A 16,722-nucleotide genomic window follows, 5' to 3' on the forward strand; every position below is an offset into this window, starting at 1 on the left:
AGTCAATAATCTAGTTACATATATATACCTCTTACAGGGCCCACTGCGATGAGTCAATAATCTAGTTACATATATATACCTCTTACAGGGCCCACTGTGATGTGTCAATAATCTAGTTACATATATACCTCATACAGGGCCCACTGCAATGAGTCAATAATCTAGTTACATATATATACCTCATACAGGGCCCACTGCGATGAGTCAATAATCTAGTAACGTATATATATACCTCATACAGGGCCCACTGTGATGTGTCAATAATCTAGTTACATATATATACCTCATACAGGGCCCACTGTGATGTGTCAATAATCTAGTTACACATATATATACCTCATACAGGGCCCACTGTGATGTGTCAATAATCTAGTTACATATATATTACCTCATACAGGGCCCACTGTGATGAGTCAATATTGAATAATCTAGTTACATATATATACCTCATACAGGGCCCACTGTGATGAGTCAATAATCTAGTAACATATATATACCTCATACAGGGCCCACTGTGATGTGTCAATAATCTAGTTACATATATATACCTCATACAGGGCCCACTGCGATGAGTCAATAATCTAGTTACATATATATACCTCTTACAGGGCCCACTGTGATGTGTCAATAATCTAGTTACATATATACCTCATACAGGGCCCACTGCAATGAGTCAATAATCTAGTTACATATATATACCTCATACAGGGCCCACTGCGATGAGTCAATAATCTAGTAACGTATATATATACCTCATACAGGGCCCACTGTGATGTGTCAATAATCTAGTTACATATATATACCTCATACAGGGCCCACTGTGATGTGTCAATAATCTAGTTACACATATATATACCTCATACAGGGCCCACTGTGATGTGTCAATAATCTAGTTACATATATATTACCTCATACAGGGCCCACTGTGATGAGTCAATATTGAATAATCTAGTTACATATATATATACCTCATACAGGGCCCACTGTGATGAGTCAATAATCTAGTAACATATATATACCTCATACAGGGCCCACTGTGATGTGTCAATAATCTAGTTACATATATATACCTCATACAGGGCCCACTGTGATGTGTCAATAATCTAGTTACATATATACCTCATACAGGGCCCACTGCAATGAGTCAATAATCTAGTTACATATATATACCTCATACAGGGCCCACTGCGATGAGTCAATAATCTAGTAACGTATATATATACCTCATACAGGGCCCACTGTGATGTGTCAATAATCTAGTTACACATATATATACCTCATACAGGGCCCACTGTGATGTGTCAATAATCTAGTTACATATATATTACCTCATACAGGGCCCACTGTGATGAGTCAATATTGAATAATCTAGTTACATATATATATACCTCATACAGGGCCCACTGTGATGAGTCAATAATCTAGTAACATATATATACCTCATACAGGGCCCACTGTGATGTGTCAATAATCTAGTTACATATATATACCTCATACAGGGCCCACTGTGATGTGTCAATAATCTAGTTACATATATATATACCTCATACAGGGCCCACTGTGATGTGTCAATAATCTAGTTACATATATATACCTCATACAGGGCCCACTGTGATGTGTCAATAATCTAGTTACATATATATATACCTCATACAGGGCCCACTGTGATGTGTCAATAATCTAGTTACATATATATACCTCATACAGGGCCCACTGTGATGTGTCAATAATCTAGTTACATATATATATACCTCATACAGGGCCCACTGTGATGTGTCAATAATCTAGTTACATATATATATACCTCATACAGGGCCCACTGTGATGTGTCAATAATCTAGTTACATATATATATACCTCATACAGGGTCCACTGTGATGTGTCAATAATCTAGTTACATATATATATACCTCATACAGGGCCCACTGTGATGTGTCAATAATCTAGTTACATATATATATACCTCATACAGGGCCCACTGTGATGAGTCAATAATCTAGTTACATATATATATACCTCATACAGGGCCCACTGTGATGTGTCAATAATCTAGTTACATATATATACCTCATACAGGGCCCACTGTGATGTGTCAATAATCTAGTTACATATATATATACCTCATACAGGACCCACTGTGATGTGTCAATAATCTAGTTACATATATATATACCTCATACAGGACCCACTGTGATGTGTCAATAATCTAGTTACATATATATATACCTCATACAGGGCCCACTGTGATGTGTCAATAATCTAGTTACATATATATATACCTCATACAGGACCCACTGTGATGTGTCAATAATCTAGTTACATATATATACCTCATACAGGGCCCACTGTGATGTGTCAATAATCTAGTTACATATATATATACCTCATACAGGGCCCACTGTGATGAGTCAATAATCTAGTTACATATATTTATACCTCATACAGGGCCCACTGTGGTGTGTCAATAATCTAGTTCCATATATATATACCTCATACAGGGCCCACTGTGATGTGTCAATAATCTAGTTACATAGATATACCTCATACAGGGCCCACTGTGATGTGTCAATAATCTAGTTACATATATATACCTCATACAGGGCCCACTGTGATGTGTCAATAATCTAGTTACATATATATTACCTCATACAGGGCCCACTGTGATGTGTCAATAATCTAGTTACATATATATATACCTCATACAGGGCCCACTGCGATGAGTCAATAATCTAGTTACATATATATACCTCATACAGGGCCCACTGTGATGTGTCAATAATCTAGTTACATATATGTGAAGATAAAACACTTGAATAGTGTTTTCTATTCACTGCATCGACAGATTTTCTGTTGCAAGGTATCTAGATGAAGCAATGATAGGGCAAGTAATTAAAACACAAAAGTATTTACTAGTCCAACAGTTGTTAAATACACATATTTTGTAAACAAGTCTATAGCATGACTGATCTGTTTTGTGTGGCTTATTTCAAATAGCATACATACAGCTATGAAGCGTTATAATATTAGAATAGATTGTGGGTAGAATACATATGTGTCACCAGAAAGTTTGTTCACCTCTAAAAGTATAGTTTTTATCAGGGCTTTGAACAATTTTTGTCATCAATATTTCTTGAAAACTATCAGATGGATTTTTCTCAAGCCTCAAGGTTTGTATTTGTGCCCCTTCAACTTTGAGTCTGATTTGGAAAACAAAATGGATGACAGGTAGCCATGTTGGATTTTGACAATTGAAATTTTGTTATTGCTATTTTCTAAAAAGTACTGGAAGGATACTCTTGAACCTCTTTGTTCTGTCGATGACTAGCATTAACTCAATAACCTTGAACCTCTTTGATTTGTTGATGACTAATGTTTCTCTATGTTGAATCCATTGATAGGGAGTGATCTTTTTGAAATGTTAAAATGTTGTATAAATGTAAATAAAAAAATAATACGATGATTTTTTGACTCTCGAAAATGATATAACACTCTGCCTTCGGCCTTGGGAAATATCTGTTTCTCAGGTTGACAAATCTTTCTATTCACCTGACAACAGGGAGATACGGTAATTGTATATGATTAATTTCAATCAAACTTTTCAAAGGTCAGTTTAAAAGTCTGATATATTTGTAGATATGGTTTCAAGGTCGAGGTCACTTGTACTACTAAATTTATCCTGCTGTAAGCCCAAAGGACCAGCACACAATTCATTGCTGGTGTTAGAGCTTACTGAGGACAACAAAATATTCTGTAATATTCTACTGAGGACAACAAAATATTCTGTAATATTCTACTGAGGGCAACGAAATATTCTGTAATACTCTACTGAGGACAACAAAATATTCTGTAATATTCTACTGAGGACAACAAAATATTCTGTAATATTCTACTGAGGGCAACGAAATATTCTGTAATACTCTACTGAGGACAACAAAATATTCTGTAATATTCTACTGAGGACAACAAAATATTCTGTAATATTCTACTGAGGGCAACGAAATATTCTGTAATACTCTACTGAGGACAACAAAATATTCTGTAATATTCTACTGAGGACAACAAAATATTCTGTAATATTCTACTGAGGACAACCAAATATTCTGTAATATTCTACTGAGGACAACGAAATATTCTGTAATACTCTACTGAGGACAACGAAATATTCTGTAATATTCTACTGAGGACAACAAAATATTCTGTAATATTCTACTGAGGACAACAAAATATTCTGTAATATTCTACTGAGAACAACAAAATCTTCTGTAATATTCTACTGAGGACAACGAAATATTCTGTAATATTCTACTGAGGACAACAAAATATTCTGTAATATTTTACTGAGGATAACCAAATATTCTGTAATACTCTACAATGCAAATGTTATATGGATAGGCTCATTACCAGGCATGGGTTCAATTAAATACTGAAAGTATCCATAGATCTAAACCAAAGAATATTTGTTTGCATAGGAGTGAATGCATTCATGTTTTATAATTTTCCAATAGTTACAAAATATTCATGGTTTAAACATAAGGATGGACATTTTGACAGAAATTACAAAATTAACCATAACTGTAACTCTTAGTTTATTTTCAAGGTCTATGTTTGGAAATCTTATCATAATAACAATTAAACTTTACCATATAAATGTATGTGGATTGCCTGCTTTGGGTACATTTCAATATCAGCTCTATATAGGTCACAACCTATATCCTTGTTGAGTTTGTAAACAAAGGTATATCTTGTTGATAACTTTCACAATATGTACCTGTACTCATAAAGGTCATTCTTAATACAGTGTTGTTGTTTACCAGACTTCAGACCTCGATATCAATTTTAGGATTGTTTTAGTTGTAAACAGATCAAATGTTTCTTGTATGTAACATGTTATGTCAAGTAAAAGTCTATGTTAATACATTAATAGAGGTACAACCTAATCAGTACATTCAAACTGAAAAATGTTCAAATGATTTAAAACAATTTTTTTCCTCAGTTGTATTTCAGTTTTAAATAGCATAGGAGACTATAGGGTACTAAAGATATTGGACAGAGACCAGGTTGTCAGTTATAAGCTATATTCTAACTACCTGTTAGTGTGGCTGGTGAGAGACCAGGGAAGCAGGGTCTGCCTAACATCTGGTGGGAAAGACAAATGTGCAGTGTCTACTGCCTGTTTACAGGTGGACACACTACAGTGTCCTGGTGTCAGTGTAGGTATCTGGTGGGAAAGACAAATGTGCAGTGTCTACTGCCTGTTTACAGGTGGACACACTACAGTGTCCTGGTGTCAGTGTAGGTATCTGGTGGGAAAGACAAATGTGCAGTGTCTACTGCCTGTTTACAGGTGGACACACTACAGTGTCCTGGTGTCAGTGTAGGTATCTGGTGGGAAAGACAAATGTGCAGTGTCTACTGCCTGTTTACAGGTGGACACACTACAGTGTCCTGGTGTCAGTGTAGGTATCTGGTGGGAAAGACAAATGTGCAGTGTCTACTGCCTGTTTACAGGTGGACACACTACAGTGTCCTGGTGTCAGTGTAGGTATCTGGTGGGAAAGACAAATGTGCAGTGTCTACTGCCTGTTTACAGGTGGATACACTACAGTGTCCTGGTGTCAGTGTAGGTGTGTACTGTCCTAATGGAGGCACCTGTGATGATCTGATGGTCATGAAGATTTATAGTGACAGTAGCTACTTAGGACTGCTAATCTGTTTTGATAGTGTTATGCATAGTAAAGGGAGGTATTCAAGTGTGAACATAATATACATCCTATAAACATGACCAAACACCTGGGGACATAACACTGCATGTTGCTGTCTTGTTATTATTTACTTAGATGATTTCCCAGATAATGATATAATAAACAGTCAACTACCGCAGAGCCTGACTGTCTGTATGATTACAGTGCATGTTATGTTACCCTGTATGTGTGTGTTACCCTGTATGTGTGTGTTACCCTGTATGTGTGTTACCCTGTATGTAGGTGTTGCCCTGTATGTGTGTGTTACCCTGTATGTCTTTGTTACCCTGTATATCTGTGTTACCCTGTATATCTGTGTTACCCTGTATATCTGTGTTACCCTTTATATCTGTGTTACCCTGTATGTGTGTGTTACCCTGTATATCTGTGTAACCCTGTATATCTGTGTTACCCTGTATATCTGTGTTACCCTGTATGTCTGTGGAACAAGTGTACCCTGTATGTATGTGTTACCCTGTATGTTTGTGTTACCCTGTATATCTGTGTTACCCTGTATATCTGTGTTACCCTGTATATCTGTGTTATATGTCTGTGGTACAAGTGTACCCTGTATGCATGTGGTACCCTGTATGTCTTTGTTACCCTGTATGTTTGTGTTACCCTGTATGAATGTGTTACCCTGTATGAATGTGTTACCCTCTATGTCTGTGGTACCCTGTATGTCTGTGTTACCCTGTATGTCTGTGTTACCCTGTATGTATGTGTTACCCTCTATGTCTGTGGTACCCTGTATGAATGTGTTACCCTCTATGTATGTGTTACCCTCTATGTCTGTGTTACCCTGTATGTCTGTGGTACCCTGTATGTATGTGTTACCCTGTATGTCTGTGTTACCCTGTATATCTGTGTTACCCTGTATGCCTGTGTTACCCTGTATGTATGTGTTACCCTGTATGTCTTTGTTACCCTGTATGTCTGTGTTACCCTGTATATATGTGTTACCCTGTATGTCTGTGGTACCCTGTATGTCTGTGTTACCCTGTATGTATGTGTTACCCTGTATGTAGGTTGTACCCTGTATGTTTGTGTTACCCTGTATGTATGTGTTACCCTGTATGTCTATGTTACCCTGTATGTATGTGTTTCCCTGTATGTCTTTGTTACCCTGTATGTAGGTGTTGCCCTGTATGTCTGTGGTACCCTGTATGTCTGTGTTACCCTGTATGTCTGTGTTACCTGTATGTATGTGTTATCCTGTATGTATGTGTTACCCTGTATGTCTGTGTTACCCTGTATGTCTGTAGTACCCTGTATATCTGTGTTACCCTGTATGTCTGTAGTACCCTGTATGTCTGTGGTACCCTGTATGTCTGTGTTACCCTGTATGTCTGTGGTACCCTGTATGTGTGTGTTACCCTGTATGTCTGTGTTACCCTGTATGTCTGTGGTACCCTGTATGTCTGTGGTACCCTGTATGTCTGTGTTACCCTGTATGTAGGTTGTACCCTGTACGTTTGTGCTACCCTGTATGTCTTTGTTACCCTGTATGTAGGTGTTGCCCTGTATGTCTGTGGTACCCTGTATGTCTGTGTTACCCTGTATGTCTGTGTTACCTGTATGTATGTGTTACCCTGTATGTATGTGTTACCCTGTATGTTTGTGCTACCCTGTATGTCTGTGTTACCCTGTATGTATGTGTTACCCTGTATGTATGTGTTACCCTGTATGTATGTGTTACCCTGTATATCTGTGTTACCCTGTATATCTGTGTTACCCTGTATGCCTGTGTTACCCTGTATGTATGTGTTACCCTGTATGCATGTGTTACCCTGTATGTGTGTGTTACCCTGTATGTCTGTGTTACCCTGTATGTCTGTGGTACCCTGTATGTATGTGTTACCCTGTATGTTTGTGTTACCCTGTATGTCTGTGTTACCCTGTATGTCTGTAGTACCCTGTATATCTGTGTTACCCTGTATATCTGTGTTACCCTGTATGTCTGTGTTACCCTGTATGTCTGTGTTACCCTGTATGTCTGTGTTACCCTGTATGTCTATGTTACCCTGTATGTCTGTGTTACCCTGTATGTCTGTAGTACCCTGTATATCTGTGTTACCCTGTATGTTTGTGTTACCCTGTATGTTTGTGTTACCCTGTATGTTTGTGTTACCCTGTATGTCTGTGTTACCCTGTATGTCTGTGTTACCCTGTATGTCTGTGTTACCCTGTATGTCTGTGTTACCCTGTATGTCTGTGTTACCCTGTATGTCTGTGTTACCCTGTATGTCTGTGGTACCCTGTATGTATGTGTTACCCTGTATGTCTGTGTTACCCTGTATGTGTTACCCTGTATGTCTGTGTTACCCTGTATGTCTGTGGTACAAGTGTATCCTGTATGTCTGTGTTACCCTGTATATCTGTGTTACCCTGTATGTGTTACCCTGTATGTCTGTGTTACCCTGTATGTCTGTGGTACAAGTGTATCCTGTATGTCTGTGGTACCCTGTATGTCTGTGGTACAAGTGTATCCTGTATGTCTGTGTTACCCTGTATGTGTTACCCTGTATGTCTGTGTTACCCTGTATGTCTGTGGTACAAGTGTATCCTGTATGTATGTGTTACCCTGTATGTCTGTGTTACCCTGTATGTGTTACCCTGTATGTCTGTGTTACCCTGTATGTCTGTGGTACAAGTGTATCCTGTATGTCTGTGGTACCCTGTATGTATGTGTTACCCTGTATGTTTGTGTTACCCTGTATGTTTGTGTTACCCTGTATGTCTGTGTTACCCTGTATGTCTGTGTTACCCTGTATGTCTGTGTTACCCTGTATGTCTGTGTTACCCTGTATGTCTGTGTTACCCTGTATGTCTGTGTTACCCTGTATGTCTGTAGTACCCTGTATATCTGTGTTACCCTGTATGTTTGTGTTACCCTGTATGTCTTTGCTACCCTGTATGTCTGTGTTACCCTGTATGTCTGTGTTACCCTGTATGTCTGTGGTACCCTGTATATCTGTGTTACCCTGTATGTCTATGGTACAAGTGTACCCCGTATGCATGTGGTACCCTGTATGTCTTTGTTACCCTGTATGTATGTGTTACCCTGTGTGTGTTTGTTACCCTGTATGTCTGTGTTACCCTGTATGTCTGTGTTACTCTGTATGTCTTTGTTACCTGTATGTTTGTGTTACCCTGTATGTATGTGTTACCCTGTATGTCTGTGTTACCCTGTATGTCTGTGTTACCCTGTATGTAGGTTGTACCCTGAATGTCTGTGTTACCCTGTATGTCTGTGTTACCCTGTATGTCTTTGTTACCCTGTATGTATGTGTTACCCTGTATGTCTTTGTTACCTGTATGTTTGTGTTACCCTGTATGTCTGTGGTACCCTGTATGTCTGTGTTACCCTGTATGTAGGTTGTACCCTGAATGTCTGTGTTACCCTGTATGTCTGTGTTACCCTGTATGTCTTTCTTACCCTGTATGTATGTGTTACCCTGTATGTCTGTGTTACCCTGTATGTCTTTGTTACCCTGTATGTAGGTGTTGCCCTGTATGTAGGTTGTACCCTGTATGTTTGTGTTACCCTGTTTGTCTGTGGTACCCTGTATGTCTGTGTTACCCTGTATGTCTGTGTTACCCTGTATGTCTGTGGTACCCTGTATGTCTGTGGTACCCTGTATGTATGTGTTACCCTGTATGTAGGTTGTACCCTGTATGTCTGTGTTACCCTGTATGTATGTGTTACCCTGTATGTAGGTTGTACCCTGTATGTCTGTGTTACCCTGTATGTTTGTGTTACCCTGTATGTCTGTGGTACCCTGTATGTCTGTGTTACCCTGTATGTAGGTTGTACCCTGAATGTCTGTGTTACCCTGTATGTCTTTGTTACCTGTATGTTTGTGTTACCCTGTATGTATGTGTTACCCTGTATGTCTGTGTTACCCTGTATGTATGTGTTACCCTGTATGTATGTGTTACCCTGTATGTATGTGTTACCCTGCATGTCTGTGTTACCCTGTATGTCTGTGTTACCCTGTATGTCTGTGTTACCCTGTATGTTTGTGTTACCCTGTATGTTTGTGTTACCCTGTATGTTTGTGTTACCCTGTATATCTGTGTTACCCTGTATGTCTGTGTTACCCTGTATGTCTGTGGTACCCTGTATGTGTGTGTTACCCTGTATGTAGGTTGTACCCTGTATGTATGTGTTACCCTGTCTGTATGTGTTACCCTGTATGTATGTGTTACCCTGTATGTATGTGTTACCCTGTATATCTGTGTTACCCTGTATGTATGTGTTACCCTGTATATCTTTGTTACCCTGTATGTATGTGTTACCCTGTATGTTTGTGTTACCCTGTCTGTAGGTTGTACCCTGTATGTCTGTGGGACCCTGTATATCTGTGTTACCCTGTATGTATGTGTTACCCTGTATATCTGTGTTACCCTGTATGTATGTGTTACCCTGCATGTCTTTGTTACCCTGTATGTATGTGTTACCCTGTATGTTTGTGTTACCCTGTATGTCTGTGGTACAAGTGTATCCTGTATGTCTGTGGTACCCTGTATATCTGTGTTACCCTGTATGTATGTGTTACCCTGCATATCTGTGTTACCCTGTATGTATGTGTTACCCTGTATGTCTATGTTACCCTGTATGTATGTGTTACCCTGTATATCTGTGTTACCCTGTATGTATGTGTTACCTTGTATGTAGGTTGTACCCTGTATGTATGTGTTACCCTGTATGTAGGTTGTACCCTGTATGTATGTGTTTCCCTGTATGTATGTGTTACCCTGTATGTATGTGTTACCCTGTATGTATGTGTTACCTGTATGTATGTGTTACCCTGTATGTATGTGGTAACCTGTATGTCTGTGTTACCCTGTATATCTGTGTTACCCTGTATGTGTGTGTTACCCTGTATGTATGTGGTACCCTGTATGTGTGTGTTACCCTGTATGTGTTACCCTGTATGTCTGTGTTACCCTGTATGTCTGTGTTACCCTGTATGTATGTGTTACCCTGTATGTATGTGTTACCCTGTATGTATGTGTTACCCTGTATGTCTGTGTTACCCTGTATGTCTGTGGTACCCTGTATGTCTGTGTTACCCTGTATGTCTATGTTACCCTGTATGTCTGTGTTACCCTGTATGTCTGTGTTACCCTGTATGTCTGTGTTACCCTGTATGTCTGTGGTACCCTGTATGTATGTGTTACCCTGTATGTTTGTGTTGCCCGGTATGTTTGTGTTACCCTGTATGTCTGTGTTACCCTGTCTGTAGGTTGTACCCTGTATGTCTGTGTTACCCTGTATGTAGGTTGTACCCTGTATGTCTGTGTTACCCTGTATGTCTTTGGTACCCTGTATGTCTGTGTTACCCTGTATGTCTGTGTTACCCTGTATGTCTGTGTTACCCTGTATGTCTGTAGTACCCTGTATGTCTGTGTTACCCTGTATGTCTGTGGTACCCTGTATGTCTGTGTTACCCTGTATGTCTGTGGTACCCTGTATGTCTGTGTTACCCTGTATGTATGTGGTACCCTGTATGTCTGTGGTACCCTGTATGTCTGTGTTACCCTGTATGTATGTGTTACCCTGCATGTCTGTGTTACCCTGTATGTCTGTGTTACCCTGTATGTCTGTGGTACCCTGTATGTCTGTGTTACCCTGTATGTATGTGTTACCCTGCATGTCTGTGTTACCCTGTATGTGTGTGTTACCCTGTATGTCTGTGTTACCCTGTATGTGTGTGTTACCCTGTATGTCTGTGGTACCCTGTATGTCTGTGGTACTCTGTATGTCTGTGGTACCCTGTATGTCTGTGGTACCCTGTATGTCTGTGTTACCCTGTATGTCTGTGGTACCCTGTATGTCTGTGTTACCCTGTATGTCTGTGGTACCCTGTATGTCTGTGGTACTCTGTATGTCTGTGGTACTCTGTATGTCTGTGTTACCCTGTATGTCTGTGTTACTCTTTATTTCTGTGGTACTCTTTATTTCTGTGGTACTCTTTATTTCTGTGTTACCCTGTATGTCTGTGTTACTCTGTATGTGTGTGTTACCCTGTATGTCTGTGTTACCCTGTATGTCTGTGTTACCCTGTATGTGTGTGTTACTCTGTATGTATGTGTTACCCTGTATGTCTGTGTTACTCTGTATGTCTGTGTTACCTTGTGTGTCTGTGTTACCCTGTATGTCTGTGGTACTCTGTATGTCTGTGGTACCCTGTATGTCTGTGGTACTCTTTATTTCTGTGGTACTCTTTATTTCTGTGGTACTCTTTATTTCTGTGTTACCCTGTATGCATGTGGTACTCTGTATGTCTGTGTTACCCTGTATGTCTGTGGTACCTTGTGTGTCTGTGGTACCCTGTATGTAGGTTGTACCCTGTATGTCTGTGGTACTCTTTATTTCTGTGGTACTCTTTATTTCTGTGTTACCCTGTATGTCTGTGTTACCCTGTATGTCTGTGTTACCCTGTATGTCTGTGGTACCTTGTGTGTCTGTGGTACTCTGTATGTATGTGTTACCCTGTATGTCTGTGGTACCCTGTATGTCTGTGGTACCCTGTATGTCTGTGGTACCCTGTATGTCTGTGGTACTCTTTATTTCTGTGGTACTCTTTATTTCTGTGGTACTCTGTATGCATGTGGTACCTTTTCATGACATTAACCAAGTTTGTATATATACAAAGTTTGAAATTGAGTTTTAAAATTCTGTGTGATCCCTTGTTACCTTTTCTGACCCCTGTACAGGTAGCAGTGTACAGCTGTGTTTAAGTTGTATCAGTTGACCTCTATAATTGACTTGGTTATCTAACTTGAAAATTTAGGTACAACACATACAATGAGAGGTCTTAAATAGAATGTCTTTAACAATGATTTGCTGAAGTCCTCAACACAATATATACCTGTGTACATAATTTGTTTTTTGATAGTTCTTACCCCATATAGTGGGGCTATATAAGGTCATACTTGTACAGGAACTATCAGGATATACTCATCATTCGGACCATTATTCCCACTTTTTACTGTTCACTTACAGTGATGTAGATGTTATAATGTGAGCAATTACAGTTCCTGTCAGTATTAACTTCTTCTATTGATATAAGAGGATTTCCTATTATCTGTTATGTTATTCAGAGAACATGTATGCATATGATTTATGATCATCTGTTTGAGTAAATACTTAAAGAACTCTACTAATACCTGTTATAAATATATAACCTTTCAATGTAGCTCTCATCAAAACAGCCTACATTTCATTTCCCTGTTGAGTTATATACTACAATGCATACTCCTGATTGACTATCCCTTATATCCATTATCCAATAGAATTAGATGAAATGATTCAATATTTTCAGGTCACCTATCATAAGCTTTGCTCAAGTGACCTATTCTTATCACTTTCTGTCCGTCGTCCATAAACTTTTCATTCAAACAACTTCTTCTCAATAACCTGAAAGCCCAGGGTACTGATATTGGGCCTGTAGTATACTTGGATAAAGGGCAACCAAGTCTGTTCAAATGAATGAACCTGACCTTTATTCAAGGTCACATGGGGGCATAATATGCTAAAATCTTTAAATGACTTCTTGATAACCAAGATGCCCTGAAACCCAATATCAAAACTGTAGTATGCTTGGATGAAGGGCTACCAAGTTTCTTTAAGTGTGTGACCTTAACCCTCATTCAAGGTCACAGGGGTCAAATATGCTAAAATCGTTAAACAACTTCTTCTTGATAACCAAAAGGCCCAGATACCCAATACTAGGTCTGTAGCATGCTGGGATGAAGGGCTACAAATCTTGTTCAAACAGATGACCTTGACCTTCAGTCAAGGTCACAGGGGTTAAATATGCCAAAATCCTTAAACAGCTTCTTGATAACCAAGAGGACCAGAGGTCTGATATTGCACTTATTGCATGCTAGGATGAAGGGCTACCAAGTTCAATCAAATAGATGACCTTGACCTTCATTCAAGGTAATGGGGTAAAATATGCTAAAGTCTTTAAATGACTTCTTTTTGATAACCGAAAGGCCCAGAGACCCAATATTAAATCTGTAGCATCCTTGGATGAAGGGCTACCAAATTTATTCAAATGGATTACCTTGACCTTCATTCAAGGTCACAGGGGTTAAATATGCCAAAATCCTTAAACAGCTTCTTGATAACCAAGAGGACCAGAGGCCTGATATTGCACTTATAGCATGCTGGGATAAAGGGCTATCAAGTTTGATCAAACAGATGACCTTGACCTTCATTCAAGGTAATGGGGTCAAATGTGCTAAAATCATAAACAACTTCTTCTTGATAACCACAAGTCCCAGAGACCCAATATTAGGTCTGTAGTATGCTGGGATGAAGGGCTAATAAGTTTGTTCAAATGGATTACCTTGACCTTCATTCAAGGTCACAGGGGCTAGATATGCTTAAATCTCTAAATGACTTCTTGATAACCAAAAGGTCCAAAGTCTCAATACTAGGTCTGTATTATGCTGGGATGAAGGGCTACAAATTTTGTTCAAACGGATGACCTTGACCTTCATTCAAGGTCACAGGGGTTAAATATGCCAAAATCCTTAAACAGCTTCTTGATAACCAAGAGGACCAGAGGCCTGATATTGCACTTATAGCACGCTGAGATGAATGGCTACCAAGTTCAATCAAACAGATGACCTTGACCTTCATTCAAGGTAATGGGGTCAAATATGCTAAATCTTTAAACAACTTCTTTTTGATAACCAAGAGGCCCAGAAACCTGATGAGTTTGTTACATTCATGAGTAAAGGGCTATAACAATTGTTTAAATGAATGACCTTCACCTTTATTCAAGGCCCCAGGGGTCAAATATGCTAAAATATATCAAAACTCAGGGGACCGGTAAGGTCCATGGGCCTCAGGTTTGTTCGTTTGTTTGTTTTTTTTTTCCTTTTCTTTTTTGAAAGAGCGCTGAATTGACCTCTCCATTCTTAAATTTCATAAGATCAGGTGGCAAAATGTGCTAGTAAGTTCATTGTATGGTGCAGCACATCTCTCCATCAACTTTTTAATCTAGTCACCACTAATCCTACAGTCCCACTTTCTTATCACCTCTTATCCTGACACCCACTACCTAGTCACCACTAATCCTTACAGTCCCACTATCTATCACTGTAAATCCAACAGTCCCCCTATCCAGACATCACTAATCCTATAGTCCCACTTTCTAGTGACCACTAATACTGTTGTCCCACTATCTCGTCACTGTTAATCCTCCAGTTCCACTCTCCGGTCACCACTAATCCTGATTTCCTCTATCTAGTCACCACTTAACCTGGGTCCCACTATCTAGTCACCACTTAACCTGGGTCCCACTATCTAGTCACCACTTAACCTGGGTCCCACTATCTAGTCACCACTTAACCTGGGTCCCACTATCTAGTCACCACTTAACCTGGGTCCCTCTATCTAGTCACCACTTAACCTGGGTCCCACTATCTAGTCACCACTTAACCTGGGTCCCACTATCTAGTCAACACTTAACCTGGGTCCCACTATCTAGTCAACACTTAACCTGGGTCCACTATCTAGTCAACACTTAACCTGGGTCCCTCTATCTAGTCACCACTTAACCTGGGTCCCACTATCTAGTCACCACTTAACCTGGGTCCCACTATCTAGTCAACACTTAACCTGGGTCCCACTATCTAGTCACCACTTAACCCGGGTCCCACTATCTAGTCAACACTTAACCTGGGTCCCACTATCTAGTCACCACTTAACCCGGGTCCCACTATCTAGTCAACACTTAACCCGGGTCCCACTATCTAGTCAACACTTAACCTGGGTCCCACTATCTAGTCAACACTTAACCTGGGTCCCACTATCTAGTCAACACTAATGCTACATTCCTACTATTTAGTCACTGTTTATCCTTCAGTTTCACTATCCAGACACCATTAATCCTGACTTCTGCTATCTTAGTGTCACCACTAATCCTACAGTCCCACTTTGTAGTCACCACTAATCCTACAGTCCCACTATGTAGTCACCACTAATCCTACATTCTCACTCTCTAGTGACAACTAATCCTACAGTTCAACTCTCTAGTGACCACCAATCCTACAGTCCCACTCTCTAGTGACCACTAATCCTACAGTCCCACTATCTAGTCACCACTAATCCTACAGTCCCACTCTCTAGTCACCACTAATCCTACAGTCCCACTCTCTAGTCACCACTAATCCTACAGTCCCACTATCTAGTGACCACTAATCCTACAGTCCCACTATGTAGTCACCACTAATCCTACAGTCCCACTATGTAGTCACCACTAATCCTACGGTCCCACTATGTAGTCACCACTAATCCTACGGTCCCACTATCTTAGTCACCACCAATCCTACAGTCCCACTCTCTAGTGACCACTAATCCTACAGTCCCACCATCTAGTGACCAGCAATCCTACAGTTGTCCCACTTTCTAGTGACCACTAATCCTACAGTTGTCCCACTATCTAGTGACCACTAATCCTACAGTCCCACTATGTAGTCACCACTAATCCTACAGTCCCACTATGTAGTCACCACTAATCCTACGGTCCCACTATCTTAGTCACCACCAATCCTACAGTCCCACTCTCTAGTGACCACTAATCCTACAGTCCCACCATCTAGTGACCAGCAATCCTACAGTTGTCCCACTTTCTAGTGACCACTAATCCTACAGTTGTCCCACTATCTAGTCACCACTAATCCTACAGTCCCACTATCTTAGTCACCACCAATCCTACAGTCCCATTCTCTAGTCACCACCAATCCTACAGTCCCATTCTCTAGTCACCACTAATCCTACAGTCCCACCATCTAGTGACCAGCAATCCTACAGTTCCACTCTCTAGTGACCACTAATCCTACAGTCCCACATTCCAGTCACCAATAAGTCCCACTTTCCTGTCATTGTCTTTGACATGTACATTGTAGTAAGTAAATTGTAACTAATACTATGTATACATGTAGGTAGTAAATG

At 39.9% G+C, this 16,722-nt stretch overlaps 1 long non-coding RNA gene across 4 annotated transcripts in view; it reads left to right on the forward strand.

Annotated features, from left to right (window-relative positions):
- LOC117327989 overlaps positions 1-16,722 on the forward strand; it is a 135,411-nt gene that overhangs the window by 71,432 nt on the left and 47,257 nt on the right. Inside the window, exon 1 of one of the 4 annotated variants that reach the window (XR_004532771.1) lies at positions 5,079-5,538. The exons of 2 other annotated variants lie outside the window; for them this stretch is intronic. This is a non-coding gene — a long non-coding RNA (uncharacterized LOC117327989). One more of the 4 variants, XR_004532769.1, reaches the window with a different exon arrangement.

The sequence above is a fragment of the Pecten maximus genome, chromosome 5 (assembly GCF_902652985.1).
Source record: "Pecten maximus chromosome 5, xPecMax1.1, whole genome shotgun sequence".
Taxonomy (NCBI): domain Eukaryota; kingdom Metazoa; phylum Mollusca; class Bivalvia; order Pectinida; family Pectinidae; genus Pecten; species Pecten maximus.